This window comes from Callithrix jacchus, chromosome Y, assembly GCF_049354715.1.
Source record: "Callithrix jacchus isolate 240 chromosome Y, calJac240_pri, whole genome shotgun sequence".
NCBI lineage: Eukaryota > Metazoa > Chordata > Mammalia > Primates > Cebidae > Callithrix > Callithrix jacchus.
Genome location: NC_133525.1, coordinates 15307501 through 15328778, shown reverse-complemented (window position 1 = coordinate 15328778; position 21278 = coordinate 15307501). Strand labels below are relative to the sequence as shown.

The window sequence follows — 21278 nt, the reverse complement described above, 5'->3', positions numbered from 1 at the left end:
CATTTTCTTCTCTAGTAACAAAAGAAAAAGCAGGCCGAGGCCCGGCGGCCCACGCCCCTCACCCCAGCACTCCGGTAGTCAGAGGCAGAGGCGGGCGGGTCACCCGGGGTCAGGAGTTCCGAACCATCCCCGTCAACATGGCGAAACCCCCGCCTCCAGGCCCTCGAAAGGCCGGGCAGGGGCAGGAGAATCGCTGGAACTCGGGAGGTGGAGGTCGCAGTGAGCCAAGATCTCACCACCGACCGCACTTCAGCCTGGGCGACAGAGCGAGACTCCCGGGGCGGGGGGGTGGTGGGGGGGATTCGCTTCCCTCTTTAGGTGACCACGCACCGTGACACGTACACAGAGAGCTCGGAAGGTACACAGGCTCTGACCTCCTCTCTGTGGTTTTGAGTCGGTCTGGCGATATTTTCCAGGCCTTCCGTTTCCCCGTAAGCAGTCACAGAAATGAAAACTCCCTCCTTTCCCAATTCGTCTTCAGCTCATCATCAGGCCGCAAGAATAAGCAGCCCGACCCGACCCGACCCGACCCGACCCTCCCGCTGGGTCCGGGAGCAATTGCACTCCAGCCCGGGCGACAGAGCGAGCGAGCGAGCGGAACCTCTGTCGCAGAAGAAAACAATTAAAAAGAAGGAAGATAGATAGATAATCAGCCGGCCGTTTTGTGTCGTGCTGCGTCCTGGCACCCGCCCGGGCCGGTAGGCCCAGCTCCTCAGGGGCTGAGTCAGGGGAGCATCTCTCTAAGCCCACCAGTCAGTTCAAGGTCACAGTGACCTACGTACGATCGGCCTGGGCGACACAGGGAGACCCCATCTCTAAAAAAGTACATGGAAGCGTGGACGGTCGTAGAAGACATACAAGGAGGTGGCGGAGCACGGGAAGGCTCCGCTCGTTCCTGAAGACCAGAGCACAGCCGGGTGCGGTGGCTCAAGCCTGTCGTCCCAGCACTTTGGGAGGCCGAGGCGGGTGGATCACGAGGTCGAGAGATCGAGACCAACCTGGTCAACGGGGTGAAACCCCGTCTCTGCTAAACATACCGGAAAATAGACAAATAAATAAATTAGCTGGGCACGGTGGCACGTGCCTGTAATCCCAGCTACTCGGGAGGCTGAGGCAGGAGAATTGCCTGAACCCAGGAGGCGGAGGTTGCGGTGAGCCGAGATCGCGCCATCGCACTCCAGCCTGGGTAACGAGAGCGAAACTCCGTCTCAAGAAATTAAAAAAGACCAGAGCACACAAACAGGACCATCCGCTTGAGGTAGCCACCGTTCCGAATCACGGCGGAGGCCTCGAGGATTTCAGAGCAAGGCCCTGCCGTCATCTGCGGCACCCGACCTCGCCTGTAAATATTTCCGGAAACCGACTCGTCCGTCCATTCATTCACTCACTCATCCATCCATCCATCCATCCATCCATCCATCCATCCATCCATCCAGTAGGGAGGAAGGAAGAGAAAAAAGAAAAAGAATGAGGCCGGGTGTGGTGGCTCATGCCTGTAATTCAAGTACTTTGGAGGCCAAGGCGTGCAGATCACCTGAGGTCGGGAGTTCAAGACCAGCCTGACCAACATGGTGAAACCCCATCTTTTTTTTTTTTTCCAATAAATAAATAAATAAAAGAAAAGGAAGAAAGGGGGGGAGGGGAGGAAGAGAGAGAGAGAGAGAGAAGGAGAAGAAGAAGAAGAAAGAGGAGGAGGAGGAGGAGGAAGAGGAGGAGGAGGAGGAGGAAGAGGAGGAGGAGGAGGAGAAAAGAAATAAAAAGAGGGCAGCGCACCATGGCTCACGCCTATAATCCCAACACTTTGGGAGACTCAGGTGGAAGAATCGCTTGAGCCCAGGAGTTTGAGACCAGCCCTGGCAACACAGCGAGCCCCCGTTTGTACTAAAAAATCAAAACAATTAAAAAGTTAGCCGGGCATCGTGATGGCAGGCACCTGTATAGTTCTAGCTGTTTTGGAGCCCGAGGTGGGAGGATTGCTTGAGGTCGGGAAGTGGAGGCTGCCATGGGCCTTGGCCAGACAAATGCACCGCAGCCTGTTTCCCGGGCTGGTCTTCAACTCCTCAGCTCTAGCGAAGCACCTGCCTCACCTCCAAACTTGCACCCACCACATTCATCCGTCCCGGAGGTGTCTGTGACAGATTTTAGTAGGGGAGCATTCATTTCTAAATACCAGAGCAGATCAACAGGACCATCCGTTTGAGACAGACACCACCATTCTGAATCACAGCAGAGGCTTTGAGGATTTCAGAGCAAGACCCTGCTGCTATCTGCAGATAACCACCCTTCTTTCGAGGGACAGGGCTCTGTCAGGTAGCCTCTGGCTGTAAACCAAAGGCCCAACCACGGGGCCATAAAGTTAACCATGTTAGCCGAGCCGCTCATAACGCACCGAGCATAATCCCAGCACTTTGGGAGGCTGAGACGACGGGTGGATCACTTGAAGTCAGGGGTTCGAGACTAGCCTGCTGACCAGGGCAAAACCCCGTCTCTACTACATACACAAAAGTTAGCCGGGTGCGGTGGCACGCACCTGTAGTCCCAGCTACTCACTCGGGAGGCCGAGGCGGAAGAATCGCTTTGACTCGGGAGTCGGAGGTTGAAGAGAGCCGCGATCACGCCACTGCACTCCAGGCTGGGCGACAGAGGAAGACTCCGTCTCAAATAAGAACAATAGCAAGAAGTATAATAATAATAACGACGTTAAATTAAATGTAGAAAAACAAGAAATCACACATAATTTGTAGCGTCATTGCTGCCTCAAAAGGCGAGAAGCATAGGTTTGTGTCACCATGGGTTTTCTTTGTTCCTGAAAAATTGCTCATTCATTCATTCATTCATTCGTTCGTTCAATTCTATTTTATTCTGTTCCATTCTATTCTATTCTATTCTAGCGTGTGTGTGTGTGTGTGTGTGTGTGTGTGTGTGTGTGTGTGTGTGTGTGGCTTTCTTCTGTTTTCTAAATATGGGGTTTCTTTTTTCTAAAGATGGCCAGGCTGGTCTTGAACTCCTGACCTCAGGTGATCCACCCACCTCGGCCTTTCAAAGTGCTAGGATGACAGGCGTGAGCCACCGCGCCCGGCCTTATTCTAATATTTTGGAGAAGCAGTCTTTCTCTGTCACCCAGGCTCAGTGCAACCTCCGCCCCCTGTGGGTTCAAGCAATTCTCCTACCTCAACCTCCCGAGTGAGTGAGCAGCTGGGACTACACTACAGGCACGTGCCACCACGGCCCCCTAACTTTTCTGTATTTCCAGTAGAGGCAAGGGTTTCACTATGTTGACCATGCTGGTCTCGACCTCCTGACCTCTGATCCACCCGCCACAACCTCCCAGGCAGGCTTGAGCCACCACCACGCCTGGCCTATTTATTCTTTTATCCTTAACTTTCCAGAAGGCTAGTTGCTTAAGCTTTCTAATTATTTTATTAATATTACTAATACCCTGATAACACTCCTAAAATAGCAATAGTTACATAATTGTATAGAACTGTCCTTGGATGATAAAGCACTTTTATTTCACATCAAGACAGCAATTACTTTAGATCATAATATGTCCACGCTAGACACCTGAAATTATACCTAGCACTATCTTTCTATGACTAAAAATTCAGAAATGCATACTGAACAGAAGATCCTTATCAAAATGATTTACGAGTCTTACAATTATCCTTTAATTCTTGCCGGGTATTGTTACTGCTATTTTGTGCATTAAAAACTGGAAAACAAAACAAATGACAAAAATGACATGAACTCCAGGTAGGGCTAGCTAGGTTCCTCAGGTCCATTTTCTTCAGTACTTTCAATAACATATGAAGTGTTATGAAGCTTGCCCCATGGATTTTTCAACTGCATACTATAACCTGAAGGGTTAGGGAAAAGTCCGAGAAAGGGTCCTTTGAAGTAAAAATTAATTTAAAGGGACAAAACCCACACAGTAATAGAAACAGAATATTAATTTTGTTCTCTATGGCAAAAATAGCCAACACGGTCAAGAATACTTTATGAGTCAGGTTGCAAAAGTGACAATTTTAGAAAACTCTATTAAGAGAAATTGACAGAGGGGGAGGTGGGGAGGGATAGCCTGGGGAGAAATGCCAAATGTGGGTGAAGGGGAGAAGAAAAGCAAAGCACACTGCCATGTGTGTACCTACGCAACTGTCTTGCATGCTCTGCTCATGTACCCCAAAACCTAAAATCCAATAAAAAATTAAAAAAAAAAAAATGGACAGAATAAAATCTGATTTCTCACACTCTAAAAACTGATGAAAACTAAACTGGCTTCACCAAAAACAGTCAATCTCTATGGTAACACTGTAACTCTCAGGTTGAGTAGCTCAAAATCAATCCAATCTCCAGCAAGACAAAGTTTAGCCTTTCTGTTCATTTAGGAGGATATTCTTTTTATCTGATCAAAGAACAATGAGACCCGGGGGTCAGAATGGCGATTCCCTAGGCAACAAGGGAGGGAGGAACGCGAAGATGGGGGCGGGGGCGGGGGCAGCGGACAAGTCACAGTTGCCCCGGGCTGTGCGCAGGCGGCCTGAGTGTTCTTCCTCCATGAGGCCTCGGTTTTCAGAGTGCCTTCTTTCTTCCTCCGTGAGGCCTCGGTTTTCAGAGTAACGGTGGCCACTAGGGGATGCCCGAAGTCTGCCTGCCAACAGAGAGTGTCAACCAGGAATGAACTGGGATCGCCAGGAACGGGAGCGGGAGAGGGGAAGAATGGAGCCCTCCCCCCACCACAGCACAGTGGGGCCGCCGTGCCCTCCCAGGCAGTTGCCACAAGCAATCGACCAGCGCCTTAGGGAGACACAGCCTAAGTCCCCACCCATCGGATTATGTGAAACTTCCTTCCAGAGAGAAGAGACCGACTGGAAATTCTCTCCGTCAAGGTCGAAACCTAAAAGGATCACTGGCACACCCACCAGGCCCAAGACAATTTTGAAAAGAGTTGTTTCAAAATGGAAGAGCAGTTTCTGTGTTTGGGGTACATCCGTATATTTCCGTATAACAAAATTAGTTGTTTTAAACATGACGCTTTAAAAGAAAAAAAAAAAAAATTTTTTTTTTTTTAACTCCTTACCTGTACAGTCCTGCGATAGGCAGACCACGGGACTCGTCAGCTCAGAGTCCGTGAGGCCAGAAGCTGACATCCTGCATGTCTACTCAGAATGAATGAACGAATGAACGAGTTTATTTATTTACTTTGAGACACAGTCTCGCTCTGTCCCCTAGGGTGCAGGGCAGGCAATGGCACGATCTAGGCTCACTGCAACCTCTCCGTCCCGGGTTCAAGTGATTCTTTCTGCCTCAGCCTCCCGAGTGGCTGGGAGTACAGGCATGTGCCACCACGCCCGGATGACTTTTGCATTTTTAGTAGAGACGGAGTTTCACCATGTTAGCAAGAATGGCCTCGATCTCCTGACCTCGTGATCCGCCCACCTCCCAAAGTGTTGGGGTTGATTACACGCGTGAGCCAGCCACCGCACCCGCCCGGGCCTGTAGTCCCAGCTACTCGGGAGGCTGAGGCAAGAGAATTGCCTGAACCCAGGAGGCGGAGGTTGCGGTGAGCCGAGATCGCGCCATTGCACTCCAGCCTGGGTAACAAGAGCGAAACTCCGTCTCAAAATAAATAAATAAACAAAGTTAAAAAAAATTAAATGCTGTATTCTGTTAGCTTTGCTTTGTACCCTGAGAAGGACATAATATAGCTGTTGTCTGTCTGTCTGTTTGTGACAGGGTCTCGCTCTGTCTGTCGCCCAGGGTGAAGTGCCTCCAAGTAGCTGAGACTACAGGCACGGACCCCGGGGTTTGGCCATGTAGCCCCAGGTTGGTGGTGGAGCTCCCGTGCTCAAGAGATCTTACTGCCTCTGCCTCCCAAAGTGTTGGGGTTACCGGCATGAGCCACCGCACCCGGCCTGACTCAATACCAGGAAGGGCCAGGATCTGCCAAGGCCTGTGTTCCAAAGTGGGGACAGTGGATCCCATGGTAGAGGGAGCCATCGGTCCACACTGAGCTCCGGCCAGCCCCAGGCCCCACCATGCAGACCAAATCAGAAGGAACAGGGTCCCTCGTCCTACACACCGCATCCCTTCACTGAACTTGGGAGCGGATCCATTTCCCAAACATGAGGTGGCTCTCAGTTTGAAACGGGTCACAAGGGGCCTGGCTTTCCCGAGTCGGCAGGATAACGAAGTCCTTCCGTGACATAGAACGAGGTGTGGCTCGAATCTAGATTCTCCAGTTAAAACCAAGGAAGATGGCCAGGAGCGGTGGCTCGTGCCTGTCATCCCAGCACTTTGAGAGGCCAGGCCGAGGTGGAAGTATCAGGAGGTCAGGAGTTTGAGACCAGCCTGGCCAAGACAGTGAAACCCCTGCCTCTACTGAAAACACAAAAATGTTAGCTGGGCGTGGTGGCGCGTGCCTGTAATCCTAGCTACTCAGGAGGCTGAGTCAGGAGACTCGCTGGAAACCAGGGAGGCAGAGGGTGCAGTGAGCTGAGATCGTGCCACTGCGCTCCAGCCAGGGGGACAGAGCAAGACTCGGTCTCAGAAAACACACACACACACACACACCACCACCACCACCACCACCACCACCACCACCACCACCACCAAAGAAAACCAACGTGTCACACTCGATCGAGACAGACAGAGACAGAGAGAGATGAGAGAGACAGAGAGAGAGAGAGAGAGAGAGAGAGAGAGAGAGAGAGAGAGAGATGTTATATCCGAGTGACATAAAGAATGCACCGCACTCTGAAACTGAATTATGAGTCCTTTATGTTAGCCAGCGACGGAGAGGTGGCTAATGCCCAAAATTCTCTCTCAGGCCCAAAGAAAGAAAGAGTTAGGGGGTTCTTTATACACTAGTTTGAAAAAGGAGGGGGGAAACCTAGCTGAAGCAAATTTTTCACAAAAGCAGAGTAAGCAAAAAGTTAAAAGATAAAGTAGTACAGGCTGGGCATGGCAGATCACGCCTATAATCCCAGCACTTAGGGAGGCCGAGACGAGTGGATCACAAGGTGAAGAGATCGAGACCATCCTGGTCTAAACAGCGAAACCCCATCTCAACTCAAAAAAAGAAAAAAGAAAAAAAAAATTAGCTGGGCATGGTGTCACGTGCCTGTAGTCCCAGCTACTCGGGAGGCTGAGTCAGGAGACTCACTTGAAACCAGGGAGGCAGAGGGTGCAGAGAGCTGAGATTGTGCCACTGCACTCCAGCCAGGGAGACAGAGCAAGACTCGGTCTCAGCAAACACACACACACCACCACCACCACCACCACCACCACCACCAAAGAAAACCAATGAAGGTGTTTAACTCAACGTGTCGCACTCGATCGAAAGAGACAGAGTCAGAGAGAGATGAGAGAGACACAGAGAGTAACAGAGAGAGAGAGACAGAGAGAGAGAGAGAGAGAGAGACAGGGAGAGAGAGAGAGAGAGAGAGAGAGAGAGAGAGAGAGAGAGAGAGAGAGAGAGATGTTATATCCGAGTGAGATAAAGAATGCACCGCAATCTGAAACTGAATTATGAGTCCTTTATGTTAGCCAGCGACGGAGAGGTGGCTAATGCCCAAAATTCTCTCAGGCCCAAAGAAAAAAAGAGTTAGGAGGTTCTTTATACCTTAGTTTGAAACAGGAGGGGGGAAACCTAGCTGAAACAAATTTTTCACAAAAGCAGAGTAAGCAAAAAGTTAAAAGATAAAGTAGCACAGGCTGGGCATGGCATCTCACGCCTATAATCCGAGCACTTAGGGAGGCCGAGATGGGTGGATCACAAGGTGAAGAGATCGAGACCATCCTGGTCTAAACAGCGAAACCACGTCTCAACTCAAAAAGAAAAAAAAAAAGAAAAAGAAAATTAGCTGGGCATGGTGGCACGTGCCTGTAGTCCCAGCTACTCGGGAGGCTGAAGCAGGAGAATTGCTTAAACCCAGGAGGCGGAGGTTGCAGTGAGCCGAGATCGTGCCATTGCCCTCCAGTCTGGGTAGCAGCAGCGACACTCTGTCTCAAATGAGAGAAAAAAGCAAAAAAAAAAAAAAAAAAGAGAGAGAGGAGGGATGGGGGGAGAGAGAGAGAGAGAGAGAGAGAGAGAGAGAGAGAGAGAGAGAGAGAGAGAGAGACAGAGAGCAGAGAGAGGAGGAGGAAAGGGGTACTCAATGGAGAGAGAATTACACATATCTTAGAATGCTTTTGATACCATAATCGGTGGCCCGGGTGCACTTTTAAAACAGAAACAACAGCAGCAGCGGCAGCAAAAGCCAGCCAGCCAGACAGACCGTCACAGAGACAGTATTGTTACTAAAGACAGGTTTTCACTAACACGGGGGTGGGGGGGAAGACAGAGAGAGAGAGAAAGAGAGAGGAGGGTGGATAACGAGGTCAAAAGATGGAGATCATCCTGGCCAGGCCAACATAGTGGGACCCCGCCTTCACTAACAATACAAACGTATTAGCTGAACAGGAATGTTGTCAGCAGGCTCAGGCTTCATAGCCAAAAAGCTGAAACCACCATCTGGGATGTTTTCCCGAGAGCCAGTGGTTTCACGAGGGGCCGTGTGTAGTTGTGGAAATGGAGAGGAATGTTTGGAGCTCCATATTTGAGACAGAACGGACAGGGCTCGGTCACGGGTCATTTAAGACATGGGGAGATACAGACTGAGAAAACCCTCCCAGCATCCTAGCTGAACAGAGAGGTGCACGATTTATCGAGACACTAAGTCTGGGTCACAACCGAGTCAACGGAGAAAGCAAACCCAGATTTTAGGGTTGGATTTCTCTCTCTCTCTCTCTCTCTCTCTCTCTCTCTCTCTCTCTCTCTCTCTCTCTCCCCCCCCCGCCCCTTCAGAGGGAGTCTCACTCTGTCCACCAGGCTAGAGTCCAGTGGTGCGATCTCGGCTCACTCACTGCAACCTCCGACTCCTGGGTTCAATTAAATCTCCTGCCTCAGCCTCCCGAGAACCTGGGATTGCAGGCACGCACCACCACGCCCGGCTAATTTTTGTCCTTTTTTTCCTTCTAAAGACGGGGTTTCACCATGTTGCTCAGGCCGGTCTTGAACTCACGACCCCAGGTGATCTGCCCGCCTTGGCCTCCAAAGTGCTTGGATTACAGGCGTGAGCTCCCGCGCCTGGCTAATTTTTGTCTTTCTGTAGAGACGGGGTTTCACCATGTTGGCCAGGATGGTCTCAAACTCCTGACCGCAGGTGATCCGCCCACCTCGGCCTCCCAAAGTGCTGCAGTGACAGGCAGGAGCCACCGTGCCAGGCCTGAATCTTTATCAATGTGTAACATCTTTGAGGTCTCCAAGTCCAGAAATAAACTCGCCACTTCTGCACAGGATTCTGTATGGAGATCAAATCTGAGATTCCTAAAGTAAAGAATTGAGGCCTTGGGAATGGATTGGATTAGATCTACCTGAGCTTATATTAAAATAAAAAAGAGGGAGAGGAAGAGGGAGGGGTGGAAGAAAGTGGGGGAGGGAGGGGGAGAGAGAGAGAGAGAAGAGGAAGAAGAAGAAGAAGAAGAAGAAGAAGAAGAAGAAGAAGAAGAAGAAGACCTCATGAATTTCTAGAAAATAAGACCTTATGACTTTTGCATCCGTTGGCGACTCTAGGTAGTTTGCTGAACCTGGTTCTGTGGCCTTGCCTCTGTTTACTTTTGCACTCCAGGCCACGATGCACAGTGCCAGACCTGGGAGGAGTTCAGCCACGCTGCCTACCGAGAGAGAAGCTTTACCTCGCTGACCCTGTGAAGGCACGTGTGGTTCTCAAATACAGGCATTCTGATGGAAACTTGTGTGTTAAACACACAAGTAACAGATGATCGAGTTTGTCTGGTGTCTAAAAGAGAGCAAGCTCAAGATGGAAAGAAGACTGAGAAATTCCACAGTCAACTAACTAGTGGCACTGACCGTAGCCAGGGAATCCCTCAGTGTTACCATGGAAACTGAGTGAATGGTTTGAAATGAAGACTTTGTCATGTACTGAGGAAGTAAATATCTTTTGAAGTAGGGAAAGTGTTGGGACAGAAAATACTTTATGTAACTAAGTGGACTCTTCAGAAGCTCAGAGGTCATTTTCTGTAATTTTCTTTTGAACGTTTTCTTTAGAGAGCTAGGAATGCGAATGTTTTCAGTCAGAAAGCCTGTATTTACTTTTGGAAACTGCACAAGCGATGCATCTGTCTCCGGAACTTTGCAGATTACTTGATGTTAGGTAAAACGCACAATTGTTTCTTTCTGGCAGATTCGTAACAGTAACTTGAAAATGAGATATTACGAAAAGCCAATGCTTCCTTAAATTTAGTTCATCTTTCTTTCAAAGAACATTCAATGTAACCGTTGTGTTGGATCGAGGTATTTCTTTTGGAGCATAAAATGTATGCCGTCGATGACCAATAGACATAAAAGATGGTCATCGGAACAAACTCCGCACCACAGTGCGCATTGTTACGAATGCCGTGCACCTGAGTATGTCTAGTAGTGTGGCCTCAATTATATCTAACAGGAATTGACTAACCAGTATGCTTTGCCTTCTCTCTCTCTGTCTCTCTCTCTCTCTCTCTCTCTCTCTCTCTCTCTCTCTCTCTCTCTCTCTCTCTCCAGAGAGATACAATAAAAATACCTTTTATTATAGGGGATTGGTAGTATCAGCTCGTTGAACAATGACTTTGAATCTAGTTTTCAGTTATCAGAAGCAGCAGTTACTTGAGTGCGTGAATGCAATGACGGTCACTACACATGTACCACAACCACCATTTTACAGACATTTTCACGACGTATTTTTCATCTGCAGTTTCTCAGAAGGCCGATAGATGATCCCAACTGTCACATCATTGCATACTTCTGTCCGTCTTCTCTCTTTCTGTAACCAAAGTGTTAGGTGTGACTGTCACAACTGTCATGTTTTCCAGTAAACCGGAAGTATGATATTATTTGACACTTATGTTCGTACCCTAATTTCACCACCTAAACGTCGTGTTCACATGTTGATTCCCCAGGAATGGAATGAAGGTACTACATTGAAATACATCCTGCAGGCCAAGCGCGGTGGCTCAAGCCGGTAATCCCAGGACTTTGGGAGGCTGAGGCGGGTGGATCATGAGGTCAAGAGATGGAGACCATCCTGGTCAACATGGTGAAACCCCGTCTCTACTAAAAATACAAATCATTAGCTGGGCATGGTGGCGCGTGCCTGTAATCCCAGCTACTCGGGAGGCTGAGGCGGGAGAATTGCCTGAACCCAGGAGGCGGAGGTTGCAGTGAGCCGAGATCGTGCCATTGCACTCCAGCCTGGGGAAGAAGAAGAAAGAAGAAGAAGAAGAAGAAGAAGAAGAAGAAGAAGAAGAAGAAGAAGAAGAGGAGGAGGAGGAGGAGGAGGAGGAGGAGGAGGAAGAAGAGGAGGAGAGGAGGGGGAGGAGGAGGAGGAGAAGAAGAAGAGGAGGAGGAGGAGGAGGAGGAGGAGGAGAAGAAGAAGAAGAAGAAGAAGAAGAAGAGAATAATAATAATAAGAAGAACAGGAACAAGAAGAACAAAAACAAGAAAGAAAGAAAGAAAGAAAGAAAGAAAGAAAGAAAGAAAGACCTTATTGTTGTACCCGAGCGAGTCAAAGAATGCACCAGACTCTGAGATTGAATTATGAGTCCTTTATTATGCCAGCGACCGAGAGGTGGCTGATGCCCAAAATTCTCTCGGCCCCTAAGGAAATATTAGGCGGTCTTTTATACCCTAGTTTTAAAAGGGAGGGGGAACTTAGCTGAAGGAAATTTTTCACAAAAGCAGAGTAAGCAAAAAGTTCAAACTTAAGCTAGTACATGAGAAATAAAACAGTGCCAGGTGCGAGGGGTAAAGTTGTCACAAAAGACATACAACTTATATAGGTAACCGGGGCTCTGGGCATTGGACAGCACCTGCCCGCATTCCCAAGCTCTGCTGGTACCACTGAACTCGGCCTCTTATGAACAAATGCGTTCCCAGCGTCAGCCCGCCCCAGCTACATACTCTGGTGACATAGTGAATGGTGGGAAAATCACTAAAATGTAGAAGGTAAGATGGAGTCTGCCCAGCTCAGGAAGCTAACTGACATAAAGCCTGAACAGCTTTTAGTCTGAGAAAGAGAGAGCTAGTTTTAACTGGCAAAAAGCAGGTTATCACATTATGAAGTACAGTTTACAGGAACCGGCTGTCACTAGACATCGAGAAATCCACAAAAGCGCTAGTCAACAGCAGGAGAAAAACAGCAGCTCACACACGTCCTGGGGAAAAGATACACCGTCCTAGAATTCCGTGCCAAGGCATCACCTCCGGTCATCTTAAGGGAGCAAAGTATCGCTTTTTAGACAGCGTTTCTATTTTGGGCACAAACTACTACGGCCCAGCGTGGCGCCACGATGCCCTTCCCATTTTGCATATATGCTGGCTCGGGGAAGGAGAAAAGAAGACATCAAGAGAAAAGGTGATTGAGAGACCCAGCCAAGATGAAGCTTTCCCAGGGAGGGAGGGAGGGATGGCTGAGGAGTGAAGGGGTGAAAAAGCCCCACCACTACTGTCCAGCCCGCCCACCCGCTTGCCCACGAGGACCAAAGGCTGTGCCATCGCCCCCAGCTGCCTCTGGGGAAGTGGGACCGTGCCCCACCCCCACCCCCATCTTCAAAAACAGTGGCCACTGAGTGAGGTGAGATCTGGCCATCACCCATGCAAATGTCAACCGGCAAAGGGTGGGGGGAGGGGAGAGAGGATGGAGGCCCACGCGCCTGGCTCCAGAACGTTTCCACGCAGGGTGGTGAGAGGCGCGGCGTTGGGGGGAACCCACCTCACAAACTCAACGAGTTGGAGTAAAGGGGCGGGTGGGGGGTGCTTAAAAAATAAACCAACTCCTCATAAAGCCCAGGTAGAAGAGTCTATGCGCATGAAAGACACCAACAAACAAAGGAACACAAAGTACCGATAAAGGAACAATAGGGCCCCCACCGGGGCGGAGGTTCCCCAGGCAACGAGGGAGAGAGGGAGGGGCCTCCAGATGGGCGGAAGAGAAACCGGTTGCCCCAGGTTCTGTGAAGTCCTCGGGCTCACAGAGCTCCCTCCGCGCCACCTCGATTTTCCATTACAGTGGCCGCTAGGTGATGCCCAAAGACCACCGATGCTTGCAGGCGTCAGCACGAAAAAGAAGGGAACGCTGGATCGCTCTGGGTCGGGGTGGAGGTTGGGGGGCGGGGGCGGGGGCGGGGGCGGGGGCGGGGGCGGGGGCGGGGGCGGGGGCGGCTCAGGCACGCCGCGTCACCGGCCTCTCCCCGATCCCTCTCGGATCAGGTCGTTTCTGGGCCCAGGGAGTCCTCTCGGGTGATGCCCGCCTGCAACTAGTCGACCGGAGCCTCCAGGGGACACGGCCTAGGCACCCGCCCGTGGGTTCATCTGGAACTTCCATTCCCCTAGAGAGAAGGAAGAGGAGACCAGGGGCGGGGGCGTGTGGACGGAGGCTAGGGGTGGAGATGGGGCCTATCTAAGATGGAAGTCCAGTCCCTAGCGTTTCCGAGTGGACTCCAGACCCACCACCTCAGAGTGTCAATATCCGTTACAGGGAAGCGAAGGTCCGTGAAATCCACACTCACTCCCGGAGTGAGTGGCACGATCTCGGCTCACGGCAACCTCCGCCTCCTGGGTTCCAGCGATTCTCCTGCCCTCAGGCTCCCGAGTAGCTTGGGATGACAGGCACGTACCACCCACCGTGCCGGGTGAATGTTGTATTCTTAGTAGAGACGGGGTTTCTCCACGTTGCCCCGGCGCCGGTCTCGAACTCTCGACCTCTCGCGATCCACCCACCGTCTCCTCACGAGAACATCACTGGGCCGTCCCAGCCCAGTAGCGTTACAGTGGCCATGCCTTAGAAATCACTCCCACGCACACACCGCGATAGGTCCTATGTCTAGAAATGTATGCCGCGGTCATGAGCTTTCTTCCTTAGCGCCTCCACGATTGGCTTCGCTAGGTAAGATTTTCCCTAACCGTTTATTTTTGAGTTGAGGAGTTTGTCAGGGAAATAGGAGAAGGATAGACGCCACAAGTGACAGGGAGAAAAGTCTAAAACATGCTCCTTTCATCCAAGTGGGAGCCTGGCCTCGACCTCCCCAAATCCTACACACCGAGTGGGGAAACCCAGCAGGGCCCCTCTGTCCGTCTAGATTCCTCTCGGCCTCTGTAAGCACGCGCTCTTTCCTTTTCGTGGAAGAGGCAGGGCCCTCCCCCTCCCCCAGAACCGAAGGTCTCAGGACCTAGAGTCGGAGAAGATACACCCTGTGGAACCCAAGTCATCCCGGGGGGCCTTCGTTCTGCAGGGGACCCAGAAACGAAACGTGTCTGGCCTATTCTCTGATTCATCTGTCTCTGACGAGTTGACGTTTCAGGCGAACCTTCAAAGGGCCAAAGGCAAAGAGCTCTTCCTCTGCCCCTACCCGACCTTTTCGTGAGCAGCGAAGGGTGACAGTCTCCTCAGGCAGGCCCAGGTCACCAGGTATCCCGATCCATTTCTCCCCTCCCTCCCAGTGGGATTCCACCCATCCGTCTTCGGGATGGGGCGACACAAAGTCCAAGTTACTTTACCGAGTCACTAACGGAGAGAGGGGATCGAGGGAGTCAACCTATGTCAGAAATGACATAGGTTCAGAGCCTAAAAAAGGGCCGGCCGCAGTGAAAGGTGGCAGGGTGCGAGCTTGCTCCCCCCCCCCCCCCCCGGGACAGAGTCTCACCCCTGTCGCCCAGGCTGGAGTGCAACGGCGTGATCTCAGCCCAGGGCAACCTCCGCCCCCCAGGTTCAAGGGATTCTCCTGCCTGCCTGCCTGCCTGCCTGCCTGCCTGCCTGCCTGCCTGCCTGCTTGCCTCAGCCTCCCGGGTTGCTGATATCACAGGCATCCCCCACCACACGCCCGGCTAATCATTTGTACATTTAGTAGAGACGGGGTTTCATCAGGTTGGCCACGCTGGTCTCGCTCGAACTCCTGACCTCAAGTGATCCTCCCTCCTGGGCCTCCCAAAGTGCTATAGGATGACGGGCGTGAGCCACCGCTCCCCGCCCGCGCGCTTGCTCTTCAAGGGTGAAGTGCTGGCGGCTCACGCCCGTCATCCCAGCACTTTGGGAGGCCCAAGAGGGCGGATCACTTGAGGTCAGGAGTTCGAGGCCAGCCTGACCAACATGGCGAAACCCCATCCCTCCTGAAAATAGGAAAAGTAGCCGGGGGGCGTGGTGGTGCGCGCCCGTCATTCCAGCTACCGAAGGACGAAGCAGAAAAGGAGACTCTTCCAGCCAGCCCCACCGCGTCCCCCCACCCCCAGCCACAGCCACAGCCAGCCTTCTTGTGGGGCGGCGCCTGCCGAATGGAGTGGAGCCCGAGGCCATGGGAGCCATCACCTCCGACTCCAGAAGGGAAACAGGGCTGTCTGCCTTTGAATGGGGCTCTAGAAGGCGGCTCGGCTGCCGCTTCCGAAGCGATGCGCCTCCCTTCGCCTGGCACAGAGCGAGGCTCCGTCTCAAAAAGAAGAAGGAGAAAAAAGAAGAAAATATTAGCACGTCAGTTGTGGTCGCGAATCAGTCCCCGGAGGCCAGGCACAGTGTGGCTCGAGCCCATCCATCATCCCAAAACTTTGAGACGCCAGGTCGGGAGGATTGCAACGAAGTGATGAGACCCTGCCTGTAGAAAGGGTCTACAGACAGGGTCTCATCACTTCGTTGCAATTGATCTGTTTGTTTGTTTGTTTTGAGACGGAGCTTCGCTCTCGTTACCCACCAGGCTGGAGGGCAATGGCACGATCTCGGCTCACCGCAACCTCCGCCTCCTGGGTTCAGGCAATTCTCCCGCGTCAACCTCCCGAGTAGCCAGGACTACAGGCACGCAGCACCATGCCCAGCTAATTTCTGTATTTTTAGTAGAGACGGGGTTTCACCCGGTTGACCAGGATGGTCTCGATCTCTCGAGCTCGTGATCCACCCACCTCGGCCTCCCAAAGTGCTGGAATTCTAGGCGTGAGCCACAGCGCCCGGCCTAGAAAACATTGAAAAACTGATCTGAGGGGCCGGGCCCGGTGGCTCACGCCTGTCATCACAGCACTTTGGGAAGCCGAGGCGGGCGGATCACCCGAGGTCGGGAGTTGCAGACCAACCTGGTGAAACCCCGTCTCAGAAAAATGAATGAATGATCTGATCACAGTGGCATGTGCCTGTGGTCCCAGGTACTCTGGAGGCTGAGGCGGAGGAATGTCTTGAACCAAGGAGTGTCTAGACTGCAGTGAGTGAGCTACGATGGCACCACTGCACTCCAGCCAGGGCGACCGAGTGAGACACTGTCTCTAGATCAATAAAACAATTGGAAGGAGCTCTCTCTGTCTTACTTTCAATGGGTGTCTCTTTAGGCCAGGTGAAAAACAAGAAAGAGAGAGAGAGAGAGAGAGAGAGAGAGAGAGAGAGAGAGAGAGAGAGAGGAGAGAGGAGAAAGAGAGGAGAGAGGAGAGAGAGAGAGAGAGAGAGAGAGAGAGAGAGAGAGAGAGAAAGAGAGGAAGGGGGGGAGAGAGAGAGAGAGAGAGGAGAGAGGAGAAACAGAGGAGAGAGGAGAGAGGGGGGAGAGAGAGAGAGAGAGAGAGAGGAGAGAGGAGAAAGAGAGGAGAGAGGAGAGAGAGAGAGAGAGAGAAAGAAAGGGAGGGGGGGAGAGAGAGAGAGGAGAGAGGAGAAACAGAGGAGAGAGGAGAGAGAGAGAGAGAGAGAAAGAGGGGGGGGAGGGAGAGAGAGAGAGAGAGAGAGAGAGAGAGAGAGAGAGAGAGAGAGAGAGAGAAGGTGTTGGGAGGCGTGTCTGCTTGATGACTAAAACTACACAAACCCAAACAAGGGGAACACAATGCGTAGGTGTGTAGGATTTGGTAAATAAATCCCGTTTTCTTTTCTTCTCCGGAGAACACCTGTAATCCCAACAACTCGGGAGGCCGAGGCAGGCAGATCACCCGAGGTCGGGAGTTTGAGAGCAGCCTGACCAACATGGTGCAACCCTGTCTCTCAATAACTAATCTGGGCACAATGGCACGTGTACTCTGGAGGCTGAGGTGGAAGAATGTCGAGCCAAGGAGTGTCCAGACTGCAGTGAGTGAGCTAGGATGACACCACTGCGCTGCAGAATTTAAGCCTCTCTCTGTCTCTCTGTTTCTCTCCCTTCCTCCCTCCCTCCCTCCCTCGTCTCTTTTCTCCGCCTCTCTCTCTCTCTCTCTCTCTCTCTCTCTCTCTCTCTCTCTCTCCCTCTCCCTCCCCCTCCTTTCTTTGTCACAGGATTGCCCAGGTAGGATTAACAGGTAGCTGCCGCCATGCCCAGCGAAACTTCCTTACTATTATTATTTTAAGAGAGAGTGTCTCACTCTGTTACCCAGGCTGGATTGCCGTGGCGTGGATCTCGGCTCACCGCCACGTCGGACTCCCTGGTTCAAGTGACTGGCCTGCCCCAGCCTACCGAGTTACTGATCTAACAAGCGTACGCCACCACACCTGGCACATTTTTATGTTTTTCGTAGAGACGGGGTTTCGCCATGTTGGCCAGCCGGGTCTTGCACTCCTGGCCTCAAGTGATCCACCTGGCTCAGCCCCCGCTACGTGTCGGAATTACAGGCATGGGCCGCCTCATCCGGCTCGGCCAATCTTTTTAATATATCATAGAGACGGTGTTTCCTCAGCCATGGGGTTGTGAGATTGGTTCACTCAATATGTATAGTGCTAAAGGGGTAAATTAGTGTGATTTGTGACACGGATGTGAAAAGAGTGTGTGTGTGTGTGTGTGTGTGTGTGCGTGCGTGCACGCGCGCACACACACATGCTGTGCTGGCTGGGGGTGGGGGAGAGAGAGAGAGAGAGAGAGAGAGAGAGAGAGAGAGAGAGAGAGACCATCCTGACCAAGAGGACCTAGAAATGGTGTCTGATTTGCGTCTCTGTCTAGTCGCCCATCTGTCTGTAGGTGACTGATAATTCCACAAATGAGGGCGAGCATCATCTATTGAGCTCTTTCTTTCTCCCTCTCATGTGTGTCATCTCTGCCGTGGAACGAGGGAAAAAAAGAGGCTGTGATGGGAAGTCGTCCTGACGTCTGAGGAAGCTAAAGACAGGCTGCTGACTGAACGAAGGGCATCGTATGTGACACTCTGACGCCCGAGCCGCCTAGAAATGCATCTTAGTTTTCATGCCAGTGCTGTCAGTTTATCCTGTAAGTCAGCAAGACTGACTTACCCCCACACCCAGCAAGAACAGCACACACCCGGGTGGTCCAGTGTGGTCCCAACCGGCCCACCCAGGCCATCTGGTGAAACGGGTCGCTGGCGAATTTGAAAGCAGCCGCAATGCGGTTCCCCTGGGGAGGAGGCTCCCGGAGGGCCTTTTGGGCCTCCAGAGAGGATTTAGCACCGAAAACCGCAAATCTAACCCACCCACTGAATCTTGCTGCTCCCTCCCTCCCTCCTTACCTCCTTCCCTCCCTCCTTCCCTCCCACTGGGTCCAAGGTACAACCTGGGAGGCAGCCAAAGAAATTTCCACTGTGTGCCTTTTGTCTTTCTCTTTATTTTTAAAATAATTTTCATGTTTCAAGAGATGCTCGTTTGAAGAGGAAATTTTCACAGAGTATGAAAATTCGTCCTAAAGAACAGAGTTTCCCAACAAAGCAGAGAGAGAGAGAGAGAGAGAGAGAGAGAGAGAGAGAGAGAGATTCCGTCCAAAAACAAAACAAAACAAAAAAAAACAGGTGCACATGGCCAATGTCAGCACTTTCTGCACTATATAAATCAACTATCAGAGAGCGATCAGGCACGCCACCCTCGATGTGGCTTGTGGCACTGGAAAGAAAAGGTAGGATCGTGAGATGTGTGTGAAAATTGTCTTAGTTTGCAACGCCCGTATTATAGACTGTGTGTCCAGACCGGAAACAAGGACTGGAAAGAAACGCACAAGACAAATACGACCAGGCCCGTTCCACGTTCACGCCTGTCATCGCAGCGGTCTCAAAGGCCGACGTGGGAGAACGGCTGGAGCGCAAAGGTTTGTGATCATCTCGATCTGTCATTCGACACCACCTCCACCTGCATAAATGATCATCAGCAGCATCATCGTCATCGAAGTTTCAAAAGAAATATGTGTGTCCAGAGTGCGGACCGCAAAGCGAGACCACATGCCTACTAAGAAGGTGATAGGCAAGACACACGGGAAAGACAAACAGACAGACAGACGGACAGACGGACACGGACGGACGGACGGACACGGACGAACGGACAATAGGTAGGTAGGCAGGCAGGCAGGCAGGCAGGCAGGCAGGCAGGCCAGTAGAGATTGAGTCAGGTGCAGTGACTCAGGCCCATAACAGCACCGTGAGAGGCCAAGGCAGGCTGAATTCTGGAGAGCAGGCGTTCTGGACCAGGTGGGCGTCACGGTGGAACCTCAAACCCCATCTCACATACATACATTAAAAACAATGCAATAGTTAACCCCTGTGGTGGCGTGGTCACAGGTAGTGGGGACGGGAGGGACCTGAGGAGGGATGACGGCTTGGTCCAAACTGCGTGTGTGTGTGTGTGTGTGTGTGTGTGTGTGTGTGTCTGTGTGTGTGAGAGAGAGAGAGAGAGAGAGAGAGAGAGAGAGAGAGAGAGAGAGAGAGAGAAAGAAAGAAATGCGAGCCAGCATCCAAAGAAAGGAAGAAAGAAAGAAATGTGAGTGTTCCCCGAAATAAATAAATAAATACGAAAGTGCCTGCGTCTAAATAAATCCATTGATAGATAAATAAACAAATAGCCGGGCATGGTGTCTCAGGCCTGTCATCCCCCAGTGCTTTGGGAGGCTGAGGCGTGTGGATCGCCTGAGGTCAGCACATCGAGACCAGCCTGGCCAACGTGGTGAAACCCCCCCCCCCGTCTCTATTTAAAAAGAAATAGCAGTAAAAATAATAAAATGAATGAATGAATAAATGCGAGCCAGCCTCTACATAATCAGGCAGATAAAGTCAAGCAAGGCTGTCCCCAAATGAATGAATGAATGAATGAATGAATGTAGAGAAATACTTGAGACCCGACCTCAAACTAAATAGATGAACGAACGTAAACGTAAGAATGACATGGACACGGAAGGGTGAAGGAACCATAAGAAACAACAAAGACGGTGTGAACGGAGGTGGTCATTAAGTACCAAAGTGAATGAAATGAAATATTCGCACACACATAGATGTAGAAGAATTATTCCTTTCATTTCCTACGTCCTATCTGGTTATTTGCATATATCATACCGCATGTTATTTACAGTCTGTGAATGTATTGTATATAAACAAACACCAGCGTGCAGAAAATAAGATCGAAGACAGAAAAGGGCGACAGAGAGAGACCCCCGCCTGCCTCTAAAGAAATCCATCCATAGGTACATAAAAGAAGGAAACCAAGAAAGGATCAGTGTAACACACAGAGGTGAAAAGAAACGGTAAGAAGAAACAAGCAAACGAGGACGGGAAGAAAGTTAAAAGGTAACCAAGGTCACGAAAAACGGTTTCCTTCTGCCCCCCCGCCCCCTCCCGGCCTCGAGTATGCCCCACGCGTGCACACACACCCACCGACAGACACAGATACGACACACAGACACACACACACAAACCACACACACACAGACCACACACACACACAGACAGACACACACACACACAGACGGACACACACACACACACACACACACACACACACACACACACACACACACACACACACACACACACCATGGCTGGAAATTCAAGTGTGCGATCTACCTCCCGGGCCCATGAGATCACCTGAGTCCAGGAAGGGGCGGTTGACGCTGTTGCCGTGAGATGCAATCATGAGGTCAGGGCAGATGAAGAGGTCGGGGGTTCGAGAGTTCGAGACCAGCCTGGTGAATGTGGCAAAACAGAGGGAGACCCCGTCTCAGAAGAGATGGATAGAAATTAAAAAAAAAAAAAAAAAAAACCGCACGGCGCCGCCCCCGCCCCCGCCCCCCCCGCCCCCCCACGCCCCCCCACGCCGCCGCCGTCACCGCCACCCCCGCGCCCCCCGCGCCCCCCGAACCCTCGGCCCCGGGCCCCAGCGTCCCCCGGCGGCCCCGGCGGCCCCGGCCTCACACGGAAATAAATGAAGGGGAAAAAAAGCTGAACGCAGTGACGAACTATCCACCTCTCAGACCTGCCGACGCAAACTGAAAGCGGGGTTGAGGAGCAACTAGGAGAAAAAGTTGGGCACGGGGAGTCCCAGCTACGCCGCCGAAAG

At 51.6% G+C, this 21278-nt stretch overlaps 1 long non-coding RNA gene and 1 pseudogene across 2 annotated transcripts in view; one reads left to right on the top strand and one right to left on the bottom strand.

The window, feature by feature from the left end:
• The first annotated feature begins 8569 nt into the window (after window positions 1–8569).
• Window positions 8570–11220, top strand: LOC144581306 (signal recognition particle 9 kDa protein pseudogene; annotated as a pseudogene).
• Window positions 11221–18550: 7330 nt separating this feature from the next.
• The window catches only part of LOC144581289 (uncharacterized), a 21638-nt gene continuing 18910 nt past the window's right edge, over window positions 18551–21278 (bottom strand). Inside the window, exons 1-3 of one of the 2 annotated variants that reach the window (XR_013531903.1) lie at window positions 21136–21209; window positions 20807–20904; window positions 18551–19085 (exon numbers count right to left, since the gene is read on the bottom strand). This is a non-coding gene — a long non-coding RNA (uncharacterized LOC144581289). Of the gene's footprint in view, window positions 19086–20806; window positions 20905–21135; window positions 21210–21278 lie in introns of those variants that run through there. The other variant, XR_013531904.1, reaches the window with a different exon arrangement.